This window comes from Neomonachus schauinslandi, chromosome 7 (genome assembly GCF_002201575.2).
Source record: "Neomonachus schauinslandi chromosome 7, ASM220157v2, whole genome shotgun sequence".
Taxonomy (NCBI): Eukaryota; Metazoa; Chordata; class Mammalia; order Carnivora; family Phocidae; genus Neomonachus; species Neomonachus schauinslandi.
In genome coordinates this window covers 130,440,893-130,463,785 of record NC_058409.1, presented here as the reverse complement: position 1 = coordinate 130,463,785, position 22,893 = coordinate 130,440,893, and positions in this window count along the sequence as shown.

Below are 22,893 nucleotides of genomic sequence, written 5' to 3'. Positions count from 1 at the left end.
CCTGTGCTGTCATTTAGTTTTAAGTAATCATTTGATTTTAGCTTATTTGCTCAAAAATGATGCTTCTGTGTTAGGTATGCTATATTTTTTTAATTTATAAATTAAAGAATATTAAAATTGAATTAATGTGTTCATGCTGCTTTATTTTATATGAAAATAAAAGCATGCAATATTTTTTAAAGTCACCTTTAAAAATGTTTGGGTATTCTATCATCACCATCTGCTCTTCATTTTTAGTCTGAATCTAGTACTTTTATAAATTATGCTTGGGAACTCTTAGTTGAACTAAACTGATTCATAATAGTCTTTTATGCATTCCTCAGGTGAGTTTAAAATCACCAAGTGAAAACTGTTTTTCTAGTAAGGAAAGATTGAAAGTGAAAGCTGTTGTATTCTTTTTATTTTAATCAAGGTGAGTGTTCATTTCCAGACACGCAGATTTACTTTCTCTAATTTCAGAAAAAATTTTTTCATGACAAATTCAGTCCCTGAGGCACCAATGTCAGCTTTCTAATGAAAAAAGAATAAAATTAGTTTCACATACCTTTTCAAACTGTAAGGTATTCCATGCCAATGAAAGTGTCTGGCATCTTTAAAAGATATATTTAATATACAGGACGCTCAGTCATTCAATAGAAGCACATGTCCTTTTCATATACTTCTTTTGAAAAGCAACAAAATAAAGGTGACCTAAGAATTCTCTTGTAGTTTGCTTTAAAAGGTTTAACTGATTGATGATAACTGACAGCAAAAAGACAAAAAGAGGTTAGAAGAGATTTCTCTATAAAAGTAAGTATGCACCAAGATCAGTGTCTGTTGTGAATTAGCCATATTGGATTTCATGACATTGTTCTCACATAATATATATATTAATCTTCCAAATTATTTTAAACAAATTTTAACTCTACTGTATTATTTTTCTCCCTGATACTTAAAAAAGTTCATAACTATTCCAACAATGATACCCATGGACATTTTGGATGGTGTATTTTTCCATGTGAATATATATTTTTTCATTTTTATAAATACTGGGTTTTTATATATGACTGCCATTTCTATACAATCTTTAACTTACTTGAAGACCCACAGAAGCCTTTACCCTTAAAATAATTTTGTATATTAGAGTGTAAATTGCTTTCAATATATATTAAAAACACCACTGTGCATGCAGATGGTTTTTACCATGATGTTCTTCCTTACTGGTTGGCTGATAAAAATCCTCCATTTTAACAAGAGTATTTTATGTAAGAAGACTCTCTTTAACAATAGAATATAGTATTTCTTCTTGGTTATTTTTCTAATATAGAAACAACCTTCGGAATAATTTTTACTCTTATTATGGGAGGATCTATTGCATTCTCAGTAAAAGATTCTTAGTTCTTCTTTACTTAACTCACACCTGACTAGTTCAATGTTTATGTCTATCTGTGCTAGTTTGTAGCCATCTTTGCTACAACCTTGCTGGATTAATTGCTTTTCAGACTAGATTAATGGCACACATTAGGTTTCCAAAGTTTATTCTCCTTCTGAAGTTGAGCAGGAATTTTTCCTGTGATACACAGTGTCTGATAATCTGGCGTCATTACACCTTTTGCCTTTCTTGCTGTAAATAGCAAATATAGTCTCTGTTTTGAAAATGTCACATGCACTGTATGAAGGCAAGACACTGTAGAGAAAGTCCTGGACAAAGAGATTGTGGAGGAGCAATTAAGGAGAATGTTTCCAAGCACAAGCATTATTGATACCTTTTTATTTTATTTAATTAATTTATTTATTTAAAGATTTTATTTATTTATTTATTTGACAGAGAGAAACACAGCGAGAGAGGGAACACAAGCAGGGGGAGTGGGAGAGGGAGAAGCAGGCTTCCCGCCGAGCAGGGATCCCGATGCGGGGCTCGATCCCAGGACCCTGGGACCATGACCTGAGCTGAAGGCAGACACTTAACAACTGAGCCACCCAGGCACCCCCTGATACTTTTTTAGATTTGGAGAACTTTTCACTCCAATATAAATTCCTTACTCTAAATAATGTTGAATTATTTAACAAAGGTGGGACGTAGAGTCTTGGATATTTTATTTTTCAACATAAATTTTATTATTCTTCAAATTGGGTAAGTAAATAATGCTATAACTTATACCACTGATATTTTGAGAAGAAATCAATCATTATCTTATTATAAAAACAAGGTGAACACAGGATGCACCAATTTGGGGATAAAAGTATTTCCTGGCAAGGGGAATAAACGTAATTTAAGGAACTAGTGGTGGAACCATGTGAGGTTTTAAAGAGATTGCAGGTCATTCTCTGTGTGTGTTTTTGTTTCTTTGTTCCTTTTTTGTTGTTGTTTTGGTTTTGTTTGTTTGTTGTATATTTACCAGTTTACTAAAGGATATGATAAAGGATATAAATCAACAGCCAGATAAAGAGATACACTGGGCAAGTATGGGGGGGGCACAGGGCTTCCATGGCTCTCCAGGCACCCCACTCTCCCCCAGATCTCCATATGTTTACTAACCTGGAAACTCTCTGAACCATGTCCATTCTCTGTGTTTTGACATAGTATGATAAGTAGGGGAGAAGAGGAGAGGGGAGAGGGCAGACATGACTGGCTAGATAAGGCCCTACCATATTTACATTTTAGTGTAAATCTCCTAGCCATGCATCCCTACTATCCTGATCTTCAAAGATAGAATTGGTTCCTCAAGAAGTTAGAAAAGGAATACGGGAGATACTAATCTTCTGATGCAGCTGTCAAGAAAACAATTCCAAAAGATTCATCACAGCTGGGTCCACTTCTGGTAGAGTTACTTGTTTTACACAAATTGGAGTGAACATTTCTTTTACATTCACTCTGGGAACTCTTCTTTAGAAATAAAGAACTAAACTCTTATTTAGAAATAAACCTATATTGAAATAAAAATTTGCTAGATATAATCTTCTTTAGTGTGACATCAGAAAGGAAGTAGGCACCAAGTAAAAACATCTAGGAGGTGGGATAACAGCAGATACAATTCTCATATTGCAATGATAATCAGTTTTCCTGGAACAAAAAGACTTTATTAAAAATATCTCTCAGAGAGTTGTCTTTAAAATAAGGAGTTGTGCATTACAGGCATATAATTTTTGTAATGCATGTTATGTTTCAGTATTACATATAGATATAGATATATAGAGATATCTGTCTGTACCTTTAGAGGTTCATCAAACATTCCTAACAATTTTTCCTTAATACACAATTAGAGTATATTACTGTATATGGTTAAAGCCATAAGAGATGATATTCTTTTTAATTATTTGGATATACAAAATAATTATGTATAGAACAGATAAATTCGTTAAAACCTACTTTGAAAATACAAATAGTTGATTATATCTACTGTGCAGTAATTGGTTCTTAATAAATTTGGGAAAATTTTTGAAAGAAAAGGGATTTGTCAGTGAGATCATCAAAGTAAGTCACATACACCAATACAACAGTGTCCTTTAAGTGTACAGACAGATGCCAAAGTACAAGGCTAAAGAAATATAATTTTATGTGCTATATTAAAATAACAAAAAATGTTAGAGACAATGTTGAAGACATAATGCCCCTCCTCATGATTTGTAGGGAAAGAAATATTACTATTTATACTCCCTCCCAGCTGTGACTAAAATGTAAGATATTCTTCCTTGCTATTAAATATTTCTAACTTAATGTAAAAAGTGTCCAGTGTCACTGCAAACAACATTGAAATCCCAGTAACGCTGTAAATACATATTACACAAAAAATAAGTTAACTTTAAAACGAGCTCATGTTCAAAATAAGAATCTCCAAATGCTTGCTTTCTATGTCATAATCCTTCTGTTAATCTTGATTTAAGCTATACGTGAACAACTATATAAGAAATTTAAAACTTATGTGGGAACACAATTATAAAATACTTAAATGTAAGAAGGCAAAATATCTGTTGAATGTAGAAATCTCCTTTGCATTTTATAAAATAAGTTAGTGCATGATTTTTGTACGTTCATAAAAGTGATAATATCAAATACCAATAATAAAAATTCTACCAAAAAATACATCGTTTTGTAAAAAAATTTTTTTTTCCAACAAAATGGAAAATAAATACACTTTTGATTGTTCAGATATGCCAGGAATGCTTACTACGTTTTAGGAAAATTAATTAATTTAATTCATGTAATGACTTTGTCTCATAAGTAGCTCGACTTTGCAGATGAGGATATTAAAGGAAAAAGAAGTTAAGGTACTTCACTAGAGTTATATAATCCCTCTTTGGTAGTCCCAGGATTCAAAACTAGGACTGTAGCTCCAGAACCCAACTTCTGCTCACTATGCTGTATTATCCCTGTTTCATAATGGACTTTTTGTAAATCAATATGATTCAAATATCCCAAAAGAAGAAGTAGGCAGATCCCTGGTAAGCCTCAGGAATATGGAAGTAACATCACAGAAATATAGAAAACATGGAAGTTCATAGAAGATTCAGCATAAGCCAACTATCTGATACATCTAGCAACAAACCTAAATACAAGACCTAAGAAAACATTAAACTTATGTTTAACTCCAAACAAAGTTATAGAAAGAAGTACACTAAATCTATTAATTTCCTCTGAATCAACTTTTCTAGGTATTAATTCCACTGGCTTCAAGCAGCAGTGCATTCTTGAGGGAAAAATGACCATTAGGCAAGAGCACAAATGAGCCATGATGATTTTTAGGGCTCCCCTCTGAAAGACAATTTTCTCTATTGCCAAGACATGGTAGAGGTTTTCGGCCATGTTCAAACCTGCATATATGCTAAAGTAATTTAGGAACCCAATGTCAAATAATTTGAAATTTGAATGGTAGATTAAATATTAAGGGAACTAAAGTTAATGGAAGTTTTATAGTTTTCTGTTGTCTTTGTTTCTTTGTATTTTTAATAATGTAGGTACATTCACACCACCGTTTTTTTCCATTGTTTTTACTGTTTTAGGACCCACCTGACTGAACAGATATCTATAACTTTAGGCATTTATTTAAATTGTTGCTTTTATAAAATTAGAATTAATATCTTATATGAAGCACTGAAAAATTTTGAAGACATTATCTGTGTTTCCTTTACTAGGACTTACTTTGATGTCTAATGTTAAAAGCCACTAATGATTGTGACCTACAGCAGCTTATAGATAATAGTTATTTTTTAGGTGAGATCATTTGGGGAAAAATCTAAATTAATACAATAATTTTAATCTAAAAACTTAACTTTTTAATTTTTAATCTAAGTTTATTTTAATGCTTCATGATCATAGTCAATATATTGTATCTAAGTATGAAATATGAATTACATTGGCCAAGGAAGATTTTTATTGAAGTAGAATTTTCAAAAGCAAACACAGGGGGCACCTCGGTGGCTCAGTCATTAAGTATCTGCCTTCTGCTCAGGTCATGATCCCAGGGTCCTGGGATCAAGTCTTCATCAGGCTCCCTGCGGAGTGTGCTTCTCCCTCTGCCTCTGCCTCTCTGTCTCTCCACTTGTCATGAATAAATAAATAAAATCTTTAAAAAAATTAAAATAAAATAAAAATAAAAAAGCAAACACAGGTAATCATGATTTTTAGAAAAAGGATAGAGTAATTGATTAAAGTCTACACACACAAAATCCTTTCCAGGTTCTGTTCCTCTGCATTTTTCTAAGTAATGCAAATATACTGACTTAAACTTTCACTTCTTTTTGCTAGGCACAAAATGCTACTTAAGTGATGGCGCTAACAAAGATTTAAGAGTACATTCCACAAAAAGCATCCTATCAAATGAAGGTTGTCAGCAAGCAATTTCATGTATTGTATGGCTCAAGTGGTCATTAGAACATTGCACTAAATATACATGGTTAGCTTTTCTTCGCATTCTCATCAAATTTCTTTAACGTTATAAATTTTTTAATCCATATCTTTCTTTTTATATCACAATTATTTATAAAGGAAAAACCCAACATATTTTTCTTTCTTTTTATTTTATTTTTTTCAAGTTTTATTTAATTTCTAGTTAGTTAACATCTCTCTTTTTAAATTACTTGTTTTAACATATATTGGACAATAGTTATAAGCTTGTAGCTTCCAAAGAAGCCTAGGCTTAAAGAGAAGGTAACATTTCAGTTGGAAAAGTGAGAAAAGAAAGGGTACCCTATGAAACACCACCTTTTTCAAGAGATCTAAAGATGGTGTAAATTACAAATGTGTTAGGTGGCTAAAACAGACTAGGGTAAGACAAGATGGTAAACAGCATATAAAAATACCAAGGTAGATCTAGGGAAGCGTTGGGTAACTTGGTAATTGGCAAGACTTTATCCAATAAGCTAGATATCTGTTGAGTTTAATGTTGTTTGATTTGGAAAACAAATTTTATGATTAAATTTAGCTAGTACATCTCAAAATATTCAAGAGGGTTAAATTTATGCAGTTTCATTAGAGAACACTTAAATGGCATCAATTCAAACAACTTTGTTTCATTGAACATGTTTCTGGGAGAAAATGATCAAAACATGGTTATAAAATATAGACCTTGGGGCGCCTGGGTGGCTCATTCAGTTGAGCATCCGACTCCTGGTTTCGGCTCAGGTCATGATGTCATAGGTCTTGAGATCAAGCTCTGGGCTCAGTGGGGAGTCTGCTTGAAGATTCTCTCCCTCTGCCCCTACACCAACTCACATGTGGGTATGCGTTCTCTCTCTCTCAAATAAATAAATCAATCTTTAAAAAATACATAGACTTTGCTTGAAAGGTTCAAAAAAATAAAATTTAAAAATGAACAAATAGGGGCATCTGGGTGGCTCAGTCAGTTAAGCCTCGGACTCTTAATTTCGGCTCAGGTCTTGATGTCAGGGTGTGAGATGGAGCTCCATCTCGAGCTCCACACTCAGCACAGGGTCTGCTTGAGATTCTCTCTTTCTCTCTCTCAAAATAAATAAATATATCTTCTTTAAAAATGAGCAACTAAATTAATTAATTAAATAAAACACAGACCTTAGAAGACTTTGAACAATGAAAAGTATATGTCAATTATATGTTGCTGTTGTTTAACCACTTCCCTAGAATTGAATGTTTTCTTTTTACCTCTAAATCTTAATGTATTTTGATTATTTTCATTATTAAATACAAATAAATGATATATGTGTCATTTATAAGTTTTGGCGGATTTAGATATGTAGTAATTTAAAAGTTTCTGTATTTCACTGTATAAGATATTCCCCATTATTAAGACAATTATTTTAGCAAATGATGCATATCAGAATAAAACAATGTGGAAGTACAAATAATAATTACAAATAATTTCCCATTCCTGATTGAAAACCAGCATTTTATTTGTAACCATCAGCACTGTGTGATTTAAAGTAGCCTTGCAATTACGCTCATCAAATATCTCTTCCTGAATTGTGGTCCCTGGGTTTTTCCTAGATGACCATTCCTATTTTAACTTTTTGTTTTATGGCCCAGTTGAGCAGTCCAGTTTCAGAATCTATTATGCTTTTCAAATATCCCTATGAATAATTTAATTTTAAAATGCATTTCGATTTTTAAAAATGCAAATTCAACCTAATTTGAAAACTGACTTACTCAAAAAAAAAAAAATTGGGACAGGTAAGGAGATTCTCATGTGAGGGTCACTGGTTCAAATCTCTGCCTATCATTAGCTATTATTTTCAGCTAGAAATTCATAAAAATATGGCATGCACAATATCCTTACACTTTTAATTCCACCTTTCTACCATTGCTTAACCCAGAAACATCTCATGTACTTTTCATTCAGCCCAGTCGTGTCTAAATGCATTATGTCTGCTAGACTCTTCTAGAAATCTCAATCATTTCTCTCATAAAAAATACTTTCAGAGATTCTTTCTCAAATTTTCATAAATACACAAGGATATTTTATGGGAAAATCAGTTTACTAAAACGAATGACACATCTGTTTTAAGTTTAAATTTATTTAAAGTAATTTGTATTTTTTATCTTTTTCAGATCTGAGGGTTTAAAATAAGAATGTTACTTCTGAGATGTCATTCCACTATAACAATTAACATGATAATATCATGATATGTAATAAAAATTACAATTTTAAAAAACATCATATACAAAATATTAATTCTCCTTTTGGCCAAATTTTTCCTTCATGTATAATCATAAAAATTTGCCTTTGCTTTATGTTTAATTTTATGTTCACTTTCCCTTGATCATTAACTGTATCAACACAGGAAAATGTCATTTGTGTTTTGCTAGCATTATCTTAGCACTTCGCAGGGATGCAGTGTATGTTAATTCATCCACAAACACCATGTAATATTTGCATCAAATTAGAGATACTTAAAATCATGACACTTGACAAAAGAAAGAGCATGAAATCACTTTGCAGTAAACCCAAACATACAGTTGTCTGACAAGTTTGTGACCAAATGTAATTAATCTTGGAAATGGTCAGCTACTGAAAGGCACAGTTTCCTATATTTCTGGTATTTCAGTCATTGACTCATAAAATAAATCATAGTAACAATTTGGAGTATATATTACAGATATTGGTAGATCATCTTTCAATATTGCTATCCTCTCCAGGAACAGGTGTCAGAAAACGAAGATAATTTGCTAACTATAGATACACTTGCTCAAATGTCACTCATTAATTTATTGTATTACTACTATGTATGGCGAGAATTGGCTGATTAATGCTCATTCTGATTGCCACAGAATGCTCTACAGAGTCAGGTCATAATTTCTAATTTACATAAATTTGCCCGGCAGTTTAGCGTAAACTCTGCTTCCTGGTTACAAATATATATAAAATTAATAACTCTGGAAACTTCTTCAGAGAGGTGTGTAGATTATGTATGGACACATGCAACAGAGATTTGCAAGTTCAGGGTAATTTTCCCTGGAAAACTGATGATTGAGAAAAAACTAAAGTGTGATTATAACAGGATACAAAAAGTTCCCCAGGAAATGGTGCATGGCTCAGTAAGAGAACATTTCAAAAGCACTGTGTATCAGTGATGAAAAGAGCAACGGAGAGCATACTGTAGAAGAGGCAGAACAGGTAGGAAAGGATCTGGGTCCCACCCAGAAAGCAATGGGAAGACTTGAATGGTAAGTAATGGATTGGGGAAGGAGAAGAAACACTCCGTTATGCTATTTTAATAGATTACTTTGTCTTCAGGGAGAGAAATGCATTTGGAGGGCAAGAATGTGGGTTTTGTCAGGTCATTTGGAGAAGACTTCAGATAGAGATAAAGATAGTTGGAATCTTGTTGGAGTAAAATAAAGGGAATGGATACATTAACATCTAGTTGATTGATAAAATAGTAAGTAGTTTTTTGACTTTTGGGGGGTGATTTAGACAATGTCTGAGTTTAGCTATTTTTAGAAGTTGCTGTGCTGGGCACCTGGGTGGCTCAGTCGGTTAAGCCTTTCCCTTCAGCTCAGGTCGTGATCTCAGGGTCCTGGTCCAGAGCTCCACGTTGGCCTCCCTGCTCAGCGGGGAGTCTGCTTCTTCCTCTCCCTCTGCCCCCCCCCCGACTCATGTGCGCTCTCTCTCTTTCGCTCTCTCTCTGTCTCTCTCTTGCAAATAAATAAATAATTTTTTTTAAGTTGCTATGCTTATCATTTACAGATTAAGAAAACTGCCTTTGAATTTTTCACCCCAAAGCACTGTAGATTAAGTTGTTTTTTAAAAATCTACTTCAGTGGCACCTGGGTGTCTCAGTCAGTTAAGCTTCGGACTCTTGATTTCTGCTCAGGTCATTATCTCAGTGGACTGGGCTCCATCATGCATCAAACTCTGTGCTCAGTGGGGAGTCTGCTTGAGATTCTCTCTCTCCCTCTACATCTTGTGTTCTCCTTCTCTCTCTCTCTCTCTCAAATAAATAAATAAATCTTTTTAAAAAATCTATTTTATATTATTTGAGTAAAATAACATAATGGACCATTATGCAAAATAAAGTTGTAAGTTCTTTTTAAAACTTATGTTCTAAAATGCACTCAGTTTTCACCAAAAAATAATCCCCTCATTGTTTCAAAAATTATGCATGAATTTCAGGCTTAACAAAAACATAGTTCTAATATGGCATTCTCTCCTTTTAAAAATTAGATTTATACATTATATATGTTCATTTAAAATTTTTAAAATTAGGTTTATACATTATAAGTGAACATATTAAGTGCACTTTTGGGTAGGTAAATTTAGTAATGTGCTGTTATTTTTAAGGTAGCAAAGATGTCTTACAAAGGACAGTTTCAAAGTCTGAATTTTAAATTGGATTTAAATACGTATGTATGTGTTTGTGTATATGTAGTTATATATGTATATATTTATGTATGTATATTCATTTCATATATACACACCATATACACACAAATACACATTTAAAGGAAACTGTCCTTGTGCTTGAACTTTGTGTAGTGCTTATTTCATCCTAAAGCAGTGAACCTTATGATGATTTAAAAATTAATTAATAATCTAAGTAAGTTCATTATCATTTAAGATCTATTTTAGCTACACATTTTAATGTTCTGTTTTTGTTGCAGAGCTATTTAGACACAGCCATTCATGGATAATAAGTCATTTATTCCTCATTAAATGTTAGGATGGATGTAGATATTCATTACAGCTAGACAACAGACTCATTTAACTGCATACAGTACATGATTATATACCACACCAGTGACTAGAATGCAAATTCTATTTCACATTAGCTTCATTTTTAGCCGAAGTATTTGCCAATAACTCAGATAGTCTCCTTTATAGCTGATTGTTTCCTTTTAGCTTTTATGCCAGAAAATCTCCAAGTTTTTATTTTTAAAAAGGAAAAAATAAAGGGAAAAAAGAGGAGGAAAAAACCCAAATGTTGTAGACAGACTAAAGCATGTAATTTAGAATGATAATTCTCTGTGCAGTGACTCACATGTTCTCTTAAAATTTGTCTTTGAAACCATGTTTTCCCCTGTTGGAAATTTATGCCCTAGTCAGCTTAACCTTAAACCAGATGAATTTTAGCTTTTAAATGCAGAAGACCTTAGCAAATCATCATAGAACTGGTCACAGTTGCAAACTTTATTTGAGCCTACAGTGAAATTCAGGAATTTACCACCTTCCTTCTACAAATAATGGAATACCACTTTACATTACATGAAAGTATATTAAAAATTTCTCATGATGTTGCATTTTTTTTTCTGTATAGCAATAAATCCATCCTCTAAAAATCAATGGCAAATCATTTTGTTAATACTATATGCCTAGGAGATAGGCAACATTAAGGTTACAAAACATGGATTTGGAAATATTTTATCCATTGTGGAGGATATACCCTTGCTGGAGAAACACACTTTATAAATAGTCATGGTAGCGTATGTGTAATTAAATTTTAACTTCTATCATACTGGGTATTTAATACAACTAATGTGTGGTTTACAAAATCATCAAAGAGAATAATTCTTAAGAAAACTTCAGAGTGAAAATGATATTAAAATATAGGTTGAAAAAACATAGATAAAATACAGGTTGAAAGTTATATAAAATAGGCAAAAAAATAACAGGGCAATCCAGATAAACAATAGCCACAATATGTGCCAAGTTAAGGATGCACAATAGTCAGGTAAACAAGATAACTGGAAGAGCCTGATGATAGTAATTTGTTTTATGGTAGATTTAGACAAAGAAATAAATGGAATTTCAAGATCCCTTCACCTAACATGACTACTTTTTAATAAAATGGGAAAAAATATTTTCAGATCTAATTATTTTACCAACCTTAAGAAAGAAGTGATAGTAAGGGACATTATATATTTTTAAAAATATCAAACCTCATATCAAACACAGTTCATCAACAGATAATCTATATGTACTTTACTAGCAATTCATTCTACATTGAAACATTATGAAAATGTATTTTTAAAGTATGCTGCACTAAAATTGAATAAGCTATAATAGAGTCACCTTATTTAAATATTCACTTAATTTACAAAATGATCTCGTCAATTCACATTGCATATCACTATGTTGGCTGATAAAAGAGAGGGGAAGTATGGAGCGCATCATCTACTTCCCTTAACTCCTGAAAGACAGCTAAATTTTCCCATTCGCTTTCTTACTAATCCCAGAAACATTTCAGAGATTTTCTCAATGCAACTACTGACAGCTATTAACTAAATGAGCAGATATGCACCTGAACTGAGATCTGTACACTATGTCTGGTTTTAAACATTTATCCAGACTAAAATAAAAGAGTAAATAATCCAAAAAATCATTTTTATTCCAAAATATGAATTGTGATTCTCCATTGTTCTTTATCTCCACGGTTGCATATTATGTGGTCTCCATACGATCTCCATAGAGCAATTTGAACCTTTTATTTCCATTAAGTAAAATACACATATCAAAATGAAAGTCCAAGTTGACCAGTGAGTGCAATATTAAAAGTCTTGCAGTCCTCACATCCTTTGATAGGCCCTGTCCCCCAGAGCAATCTACCTTTGCCTATTTAAATTGTTTGAAAGTTTGCTTCTTTTCTTCTAATATGCTACTACCCTATTTCTTGAATCATCAAACTTAAACAAAATTAATTGAAATGTCCATCTGATAAAGTGATGAATTTTCACATATTCTCTTCTAGTACTTTTTTTCATTTATCAATTTAATGTTTTGTTCATTAGATTTTATCCCAGTGTGCAATGTAGGATATAGATATAACTTTATTTTATTTTTTCCAACTGGTTAGTCAGTTGTCACATCACACTTCAGAGAATAATTTATCTTTTCTGCATTGGATTGAGATTTCCTAAATTTCCAAAATAGTTTAGCTCTAGTCCTGGATAAGCTTTCTCGGCTTATTTCTATTAAAATTCATCTTAAAAAATAAAAAAAAAATAAAATTCATCTTGTCTAGCCCATGGATGCATGATTTTTATATACATGTTATTAAACTATATATAAACTACATGTTGAAAACTGCACAAATCTTAACTATAAGAGAATGATAATTTTCACAACATACACACTCCCTATAGTACCATCAGATCAAAAAATGGTTTATTACCAACCAATTGTCTTTTCTACACTAACCTCTGTTTACACTAACCTCTGTTCTCTCAACTATCACCATTAATTATTTTTGCCTGTTTTTGAATAATAAATTAATGCAGAGATAGAAATGTCTGGCAAGTTTTGCCCAACATAATGGTTGCAAGATCCATTCATGCTGTTGCTCCGGGAAGTAGTTCATTCATTTTCATTTTATGAATATACAACAATGTATTTATAAATTATATTGCTTATGAACATTTGCATAATTTGCACTTCGAGGCTTTTAAAAATATGGCTTCTGTGTGCAGTCTTGACATATCTATTTGCGTAGAAATATATGCATTTATGTTCCATACATCTAACTTGTATTTACTTAGTCATGGGTATTTATATGTTCGTCTTTAGTGGATATGCAGCCAAACAGTTTTCCAAGTGCATGCGTTGATGTGTACTTCTAGCAGTGTATGAAAGATGCACTTGCTCAATATCTTTAAGATTTGGTATTTACATCCTTCATTTCTATCCTTTTTTGGATTTGAGCCAAGAGCTGTTTGTAGTAATCCTTTATTATCCTCCTAACGTCCATGAGATTAGTAATCAGGACCTGTTTCATTTCTAATATTAATTATTATTTAGTGTCTCCTTTTTTTTTCTTTGCATAGCCTGGTTAGATATTTATAAATTTCATTGATCTCTTGAGAGGTACATATTTTAGTTTCGTTAATATTCACTATTGTTGTTGTTTTCATTTTTATTCATTCTTTTATTATTTATTTTCTTTTGCTTGCTTTAGGCTTAACTTCTTTAGCCTAAGATGGGTCTTAGGTTATTCATTTCAGATATTTCTTCATTAACAAAATATATTTTTAGGTGTTATAAATCTTCTAATACTGATTTCACTGCATTCCACAAATTTAGAGACCTGTTGTATTTTTAGTTTCATTTAGTTCAAAATATTTGTTAAGTTCTCCTGACACCATTATTATTTACAGATGTGTTATTTAATTTCCTAGTATTTGGAGAATTTTACAGTTACCTTTCTGTTATTGACACCTATTAAGGGAAGCCTACTAAGAAAGAGTATGTGTCTTGCAGCACTTTCAGCTGTATCCCCCAAAGCATTGCTAATGTGGTAGTAGAGTAAGCACTGGTGGAGTGGGGGAGGTAGCCTGCAATCTTATGATTAATTCTCAGTCTTTTACTGGACTGTGCTGTGGAGATTTAACTTTAACAAGTCTTCATAGCTCTTTACTCCTCCACCCCTCCTTTTAGATTAGAGAGAAAGGCTAGAGGGGAGTGGTACCAGATAAATAAATGTCCATTCCCCATGAGGTAATGTGTCTCATAAAGTTTTTTTCTCATTTAGATCAGGTCTTTGGAATATTCCCCTGTTAAATCAAATCATAATGCTTTTACTGGAATCTAAACTGATTTTTTATAAGAAACTTCTATATTCTTGCCTAAGTTAATTATTACATTCTTAAGGTCCTTATTGATACTTAGAGGTATATTTTTACAATTTAAATTTTCTAGGTGATTAAAGATATGCTATTGGTATTTGCAACCTCTTGCTTCATTTGGAAAATTTGCCAAACTTTTTTATTTGTTTCATTGGGTGTGTTGATTTTCTAATTAAGATACTACTCTTAACAAGTAAGGGCAGTGCATCCTTCCTCTTGTAAGCCTCACAATGTTTTACTTTTTTTTAATTGCAAATACCTCCAATGCAAATAATTCAATAGTAGTGGACACTCTTTTCTTGCTCCCAAAAAATGCATCTGGTATCTCCAATAAGTATGTTCACTGTCATTTTTTGTTTATAAATATTAACAATTTAAAATTTTTCTTTCAATCTTTACTTGGTAAATATTTTAAATCACAAGTGTTAAATTCATCAAATAATTTACATCATTTGAGATTACCATATGACTGCATTGTCAATTGATTTTTTGACTTTTATCCTTATGTTTTCTTTTCTTTTTTTTTTTAAGATTTTATTTATTTATTTGACAGAGAGAGACACAGAGAGAGAGGGAACACAAGCAGGGGGAGTGGGAGAGGGAGAAACAGGCTTCCCGCGGAGCAGGGAACCCAATGCGGGGCTCCATCTCAGGATCTTGGGATCATGACCTGAGCCAAAGGCAGCCGCTTAACCGACTGAGCCACCCAGGCGCCCCTATCCTTAGGTTTTCTGTTGGGAAAAGAGCCTTACATTTCCAGGATAAATATTACTTGATCATGATGTTTTATTATTTAATACAATGTCAAATTCAGAATACATTGTTTGTAAATTAAATTGAATCAGAAAGCCTAAGTGAAATGGGCTTCTAATTTTCTTTTATTATAATCTATGTAAGACAATACAACTTTTTAATCAGGTTTTTCTAGTTCTCTAGTGTACACTGAATTCATGCTAGATTTTCATACAGCCTTCAAGTTAGAACTTCACATGCTTTGTGCTCCTAGGTTACTATTTTTATTCTATGTTTTCTTTTCTTGATTATTTTGGATAGTAGATATATTCAGAATTAATTCACATTGGAACAGTCAATGAATTATATAATAAAACTGTTGTTAAACTTAACTAAGGCCAGCCCATAAGCTGTTAACTGTGCATTTTCTCTTTTACATAAATGGATAAGGAAGCTACAGATATCTAACCTAGTTGTGAAAGCAAACAATTTTTGAGCTATACATTAGCCTTAGGATTTGAAACAAGTGAGGGAACAACAGATGCCTCAAGATTAATCAACACTTAAGATTCTCCATAGTAGGGGCACCTGGGTGGTTCAGTTGGTTAAGCGACTGCCTTTGGCTCAGATCATGATCCTGGAGTCCCAGGATCGAGTCCTGCATTGGGCTCCCTGCTCAGCAGGGAGTCTGCTTCTCCTGCTGACTTTCCCCCCTCTCATGCTCTCTATCATTCTCTCCCCCTCAATAAATAAATAAAAATCTTTAATTAAAAAAAAAAAGATTCTCCATAGTATAGCTAACATGGGAAATCTCATCAATATGTATTTCCCATCAACTGGGGGTGCTGGTCAAATCGACTGGCATAGTGATTGGCAATCCCCACTCAAATATTTATTCTTGGAGATTTGTATGTCTTCCTGTACCTATTTTTTTCTGCCCTACTTTACCCATACGGAAGATAACAGAATCATGTTCTCTAATTCTTTTGTAAATGTGATGAAATGATTTGGTTAAGAATGTAATATAAACGTAATCTAGATAATGCAATGGGACAAACCCAAAGCTATATCCAATAAAACAGTATTGATACCTAAAATATTGTCACTGAAAGGCAGCAAGAAATGAATTTTATTCCATATGAGACTAGTACTTCAAGTAGTTTTCTTTATAAAGATTATATTTATGCATTAATCCCAGGTGGCATAAAAAAGTAAAAAGTTGTAAAAACCACCAATTGCACTTTCTAATAAACGCAATCATAATAATAACTTCTTAAAAAAAATGTTAGAGGCAATGGAAATAAAGACCCTTGATTATAGTTCTATAGATTACTTGATGCTATGTTGTACTACACAACTTTTAACTGGTAAATACTCTCAGGAAATTCAGTGAGAAAAAAATCATCTGATTATGTGGGAAATGATATATTATGACTGTTAAAAATGTATTTATAATAATTAATTTTTACTGAGCTACTCACTGAAAAAATGGAAACACACACAAACTGAATTCAATCTGTTATGTTTTAATTAATTCATCTTTTTTCAGACAAATTTTTCCCCTTTATACCTCGTTTACCCAATTTTTTCTTTAAAATTTGTACTTGCATTCTGAAAATATTTAAAATGTCTTACTTGCTGTTTCTGATTTGCAAACCAAATAAAAATGTGCAAATATTTCATTTGTGTAAATTCATTCTTAGTAGAAATATTTTTAGAGATTTATTAGATACCAAAGTAAAATTTTGGCTGATAATGTATGTTTCATCTACTCCTTTTGCCTTATCAACATATAGGAAAGCAGTAAGCTTACTTCTGCTTTGAAATATACTTTTCCAGGGGCGCCTGGGTGGCTCAGATGGTTGAGCGTCTGCCTTCGGCTCAGGTCATGATCCCAGCGTCCTGGGATCGGTCCCTGCATCGGGCTTCCTGCTCAGCGGGGAGCCTGCTTCTCCCTCTCCCTCTGCCTCTCTCCCTGCTCATGCTCTCTCCCAATCTCTCTCTCTCTGTATCTCTGTGTCTCAAATGAACAAATAAAAAAATCTTTAAAAAAAAAATAAAAAAAAATAAAAAAAAAAAAAAGAAATATACTTTTCCAAAAACTCCAACAAGAAGTCAGTCTGAGGCTTGGGTCATTGTTGGTATCAACTATAATCTTGTAATGAGCTACAAAATTGATGCAGTGGAGAATTTATATGGTGAAAACATATATATTTGTTGCCCAGACATTTGTTGACACTACAAAAATGACAAAAAAAAAATCATTTTAGAGGTTTGATTAAGTGGAGTTACATATTTTTTTCATTGTTCTTATTTCACAGTGGATATAAATAGTGGCTGTGAACAATTTGGTTGTCAAATTAACTGTAGAACTTTAAAAAAGAGAGAGAGACATTTTTGTGGTAATGTTTTACAATTATATTCTATTTCTCTCCAAGATCTCATATGCAAACCTAATGGCAATTCCAACGTTATTTAATGCTTACAATAGAGATAATTCATGTAGAATATTTAGGACTATTCAAGTCTTATAGTGATCAACAAATATTAGCAAATTAACAAATAATAATTGTTCATCTTTCTCTTTAGATATTAGTAGTGGTGGTGGTAGAATAGTCTTATTTGAAGTATAACTATAGTAATAGTACTGCTGAAAGCAAGTTAATACTTATTTTAAATACAAATATGCCTGTTTATTATTGGAAAATAAATGGAAGTCCCCGTGAATAGATAAGAAAATAACAAGATGATTAAAAATGATCTTCTAACAACGTATGTATTCTTTAGTGTTAATGGAGAAATGACTTCTTGACTCAGATTTGAATTAACATATTTATGCAAGATAAATTCTATACAAGAGTAGAGAGAATTTTTTTATTGAAATGATTGTTCCTGTCCAAGAGAAACTGATGCTCATTAATGTCGCTGATTTTTAGAAAATCCGTATAATTCTGGGTACTTAAAAATTAGCACATTATGTGAGTTCTGGTGCCTTTAATTGCTATGTTTTAATATAAAATTAATTATATAAGGATGATAACTACATACCTTAATGTTCTCTAAATTATTCCCATTAAGCTATTTAATTATTTTATAGGTTCTCTATTCTTCATTCAGCCTTGCACATTATAAATTTTTTTTATTACATGTTCTTTGCCTTTTTATTGTTGTTTAGGATATTATTTCCTATTTTTTAGATAGCCATATTCCGCAGATATTAATATTTAAATATATTTGTTATATAAGAATACAAAATGATACAGCAGCTATATAGATGTGCATATGTATGTATGTGTGTGTATTTTATGTATGTCCATATGTATGTATATGTATGCATGTGTATATATTTTTTCTTTCCACCAACTCATTTTGAGCTGAATAGTTGAAAAAAATTCCTAATTGAGACAGTTTAATCTGGATCCCACCTAACCCCTCTGATGACAAAAGAAAAGCAAGAGTAATATCATAAGCACTTTGGCCCCTAGTAACAAAAACATCAATGCAAGGATGAAAACTATTTTGACTTACCAGTCATATTTGATTTTTATCCAATGATGATTTTTTTCTTCCTTCTGCTGACAAGAAAAAAAACGTGCTTGGTTCCAACATTAAATAACATATTTTATTTATAGCCAGGCAGGCTTGAAATTCTTCATTTTAAATCCCTGCTGAACTTTAGAGAAACCTTTAAAAACTCAATTACAATTATACCAGGCTTTTACCCCAGCCTTCAGAGTCCAGAATTCAAATGCTCAGGGAAAAGCAACCAGTGCTAAAAATCTATGGGACCATATGAGTGTCTTAAATGAGAGCTATCCCTAAGCTTTGACTGCAAAACAACATGGACAGTGTTCCTTTTCCTAGGAGAAAATGTTGGGTGGTATTCAAATGAAAATGGTTGCTGATTGCTGCACATGAAATAATTCTATATTGGGAGATCTTTTTAGTGGATTTTTTTTTAATTTCCATTATTGGAATGGCAATTTATCTGATTAACTTTTTAAGGATCAGTCCTCAAAATTACTAATCAAAGTAACATTAAAGCAAACTAAATAACTTCTCAACAGTTACTTTTTTTAGAGAGCATTTTCTAAAAGACAGCTTAGTAGCCATAAGTCCATATGGCTATTACACTTCTATTTTACTTTTAACTGAATTTAGAGGATGGAGAAAAAGTATATTCCTAATTAATGAAGACAATAATTGTTGTGAGATAATTAATCATAGAGATTTTCCAAAGAGTGTAACTAATCACAGAAGTAGACATTCTTCCTCAAAAATTCATTTATTTCTTAGAAACTTTATTTTTTTTAAGATTTTATTTATTTATTTGACAGACAGAGACACAGAGAGAGAGGGAACACAAGCAGGAGGAGTGGGAGAAGGAGAAGCAGGCTTCCCGCGGAGCAGGGAGCCCCATGCGGGGCTCAGTCCCAGGACCCTGGGATCATGACCTGAGCCAAAGGCAGACGCTTAATGACTGAGCCACCCAGGCACCCCTCTTAGAAAGTTTAAATGAAGAATTAGTTGTGTTTATTTTTGTCTCTAAAGAAAAGGACAAAGCTTGTAATTTTGATAGGAAAACAAAAGGGTATAAATAAATAAATTATAATCTTTTTAAAAATATTTCTCAGTACTAAAGACTTAATGCTACTTATATACAATGCTTCTCTCCCCCGCCACCCCCCCGCTTGTCCTCTCTCTCACTATCTCTCTCTCTCACTCGCTCAAATAAATAAATAAAATCTTTAAGGGAAAAAAAAAGTCATTCCTAAGGGGCACCAGAGTGGCTCAGCCGGTTAAGCGTCTGACTCTTGATTTCGGCTCAGGTCATGATCTCAGAGTCCTGGGATTTAGCCTTGCATCAGGTGGAGTCTGCTTGAGATTTTCTCATCCTCTCCCTCTGCCCTTCCCCCTTCAAATAAGTAAATAAATCTTTTTTTTTTTAAGTCATTCCTAAAAAACAAAAATTATAACGTTCCTCTAGCTTTTGGTGATTATTACAAACATTATATGCTCTGTATTGAATAAGTATCTTTTGGCATAAAATAGTTGGAGGGCTTTATATTATCTGCATTTGATCCAGAATGATATAGTCAGGTTAAATTATTTTCTAAAAACCAATCCCAGTTAATTTGGGGCAGCAATGTACTCTGTTATAAAACTACAGTCATTGGTCTATTTTGCAATCATGGTGATTCTGTGACACAGTGTGAGCCAATTAGGCACACATATAAGTCTACTAGGAAATTCTGCATGAGTTTTCCTACCCTAATATGTCTGCCTCCTATTGCCCTTTGCATTATTATTTTTTTAACTTATTTCACTGCACGAAATTGTCTTAATGGCTGAATCTCTAACAATCACCATGTGGCCCCACAGGAAAAAAGCTAAGACAAATACAAAAATCTTGGCCTATCAACTTTGGGCCTTTGAATCATTGCAGTAATCTCCTTTTGGACATCTTAAGACATTGGGGGCATCGGGGAGAACCATTTTCAAGTTATTGTCAAATTATCTGTCACTTATACCTTATAGCTAACACAACTCTTTAATGGATATGAGATTTTTCTGGTTCATGCAGAAGTTTCAGTTGCAAGCAGCAGAAGCTGACTGTCTATGAATAAGCAAAAATGGATTCAGTAAAAGAATATGAGGTAGTTCCAATAATTGTTTTGAGGGATAGAAAACAAACACCAGGAACTGTGCCTAAAAACATATATATTAAAAAATGACCTGAAGACAGCACAACTGCTGTTTCTCAACTGAAGCTATCTCTTCTTGAAATACACAGAATACCAGACTGTCATTACTGCTGCCATCAAGGCTGATGATTTGGCTATCACTTAAAAGGAGTGTTACGAACCTTTATCACCTTACTCATTTCCAAACTTAAGTTTGTAGTGTTTCTGATTTGAGAGTCTCTTTTTCCAAGTCTGTATACTAGCTGGAGATGAGTCTAGGAATTTCTGTTTCTGGGATTTGCTTCTGTGTGCAAGGGCCATAGGCTGGAAATCTTCCAGTTGTAACTAAGGATGTTCAACCTGCTGAGTAATCAGAAACTTGACAGATAATTACTACACTGTATATGATTCTTTGATCTTTAAACTGACAATTTACATGATCAAATTTGTGTTTAGGTTAAGTATAAAATAAGTATTGTCATTCCATGATCTTATAAATATACTAATGATATATTTCAAGTCTATATAATTTATGAATTTTTCAATACTTAAATACTGAGAAACACAGTATCTACATGCAACTATACACATATAATCATGCACGTAAACATCTAAATCCCTGAATTATTAACATGAAAATTAACTAAAAAATGATGGCTTAACCCATATATGAGAAATTAAATAATCAATAGAACCTAAGGTAGAACATGGTGACTATAGTTAATAATAATGTATTGTATACTTGAAATCTGCTAAGAATAGATCTCAATTGTTCTCATCACAAAAAAAAGGAGGGGATAAATTTGTGAGTTGACAGATATGTTAATTGGCTTGATTGTGATAATTAGAAGCAAAAGAAGGAAAAGGAGCAATGAAAGGACTTTTTTTTTTGGATACAGTATCACTCATAATAAAAAAAATGGATCATACTTTATAGCCTCTACATAAAATAAAATTATCTAGCTTAAGTGAAATAGTTGGCTTAATGCTGAAAGGACAATGAGTAGGTAAGTTTATATGTTTACTTTTTTTTTTAAGATTTTATTTATTTATTTGAGACAGAGAGAATGAGAGACAGAGAGCATGAGAGGGAGGAGGGTCAGAGGGAGAAGCAGACTCCCTGCCAAGCAGGGAGCCCGATGCGGGACTCGATCCCGGGACTCCAGGATCATGACCTGAGCCGAAGGCAGTCGCTTAACCAACTGAACCACCCATCCGCCCCTGTTTACTTTAAATATAATTGAAATACCTATCCAGTAGTTAAGGATAAAACCTATACTAAGTTTTAAATTTCTGTGAATAAATCTTGGCTTTAAAACAGATATTAGATTCCAATAGCAATAAAATTTCAATAGACATTGTTTAGTGTTTCCTTCAGTCTTAGATTAAATCTTAAAGTTTTAGTATCTGAAAACAAGTTCAGGAAATTCATAGAAAATAAGAAAAGAGAAATAACCCAAAATTGCATTAGTTAACAGAATTTGAAAGGTTCCCATAATGCCATAAAACTTATGTCCATAGAATATTCTCTTTAAAGTATAAATTAGACTCAAATATCTGCAATGGAATTCTTCACATTTAATCTTAAAAACTTATAAACAAAAAACCAAGTAAACACTAATGTCCCACTTCAATAATTTGTTTGACAAAGAATACCATAAGAACGTTTAAAAAATCAAATATAAATATGGAATGATTAAGTGCTAAAACAAAAATTCATTTGTAAGAATAAAATTCACTGAAAAGTAAGCTAAAAAATGGACTTAAATTCCTGAAAGTGTGAAGCTTTCATTTTCACATCTGGATCACATACTTGAAAGTTGTAATTATGTTGAAAGTCAGTTAATCCTAATTAGAAGTGGAATATACTTTTTTTTTTTGATGGGTTAGTTTCTGTAGCTAAAACTGATTATTCATATCTGATATAATATGTTTTTTCTCTATGTCCTTGTTTAATTCTATTTCTATGCC